This window comes from Octopus bimaculoides, chromosome 19 (genome assembly GCF_001194135.2).
Source record: "Octopus bimaculoides isolate UCB-OBI-ISO-001 chromosome 19, ASM119413v2, whole genome shotgun sequence".
Taxonomy (NCBI): Eukaryota; Metazoa; Mollusca; class Cephalopoda; order Octopoda; family Octopodidae; genus Octopus; species Octopus bimaculoides.
The window spans coordinates 46656463-46657194 of record NC_068999.1 but is presented as its reverse complement, the minus strand read 5'-3'; positions in this window follow the sequence as shown (position 1 = coordinate 46657194).

Here is a 732-nt window from a genome sequence, read left to right as displayed (position 1 = left end):
ATATATAATCCGAATAACAAGGCAAAGAAAAACTTTAACACATATTTTAATGATCAGTTACAATCGTTTCTGTATCATCTTTGCTTTCAACGCCAGTTCACGCAAAAGTTCAAACTGAAAATTTACTTGATATTTACTATATATATACATATATATATATATATATATATATATAGCAATAAGAAAATGAAGGGGAGTATGAGGTACTCATCAACTTGCAGACACTGTATTCCGTTGATTAATCTGTTTATTTTATAACTAAACTGAAAAAAAAAACATACCATGTCATATCAACAATTAAGATTTCCAATTTAAAGGACATATAGCACCGCCGCTCCATATTTGTCGCTTACACAATGCTGTTCACCCCTTCCCTGATATCAGCCACACTGACTGTGCCACCACATTTCCCTCACACTAACACTCTTTGCAACCTTCTCATTTCATCAAATAATAGCCCAACACCCCTAGGTGGCCCATTATAGATTTTTATTGAAATCCAGTTAACGTTTAATTGAACTGAATGTTAGTTTAACATGTATGTAAAGTTTCGTCAAGATTGGTTCACTGGTGTTGGCAGCAAGATTGTTACAGATAGATCAACAGACAGAAACTGCCATTTATGTATAAGATATATCTGTGTATGTATGTATGTGTGTATGTATGTATGTATGTATGTATACTTATATAAATATACTTATGCATGTCGATATGGATGGATATGTGCATATA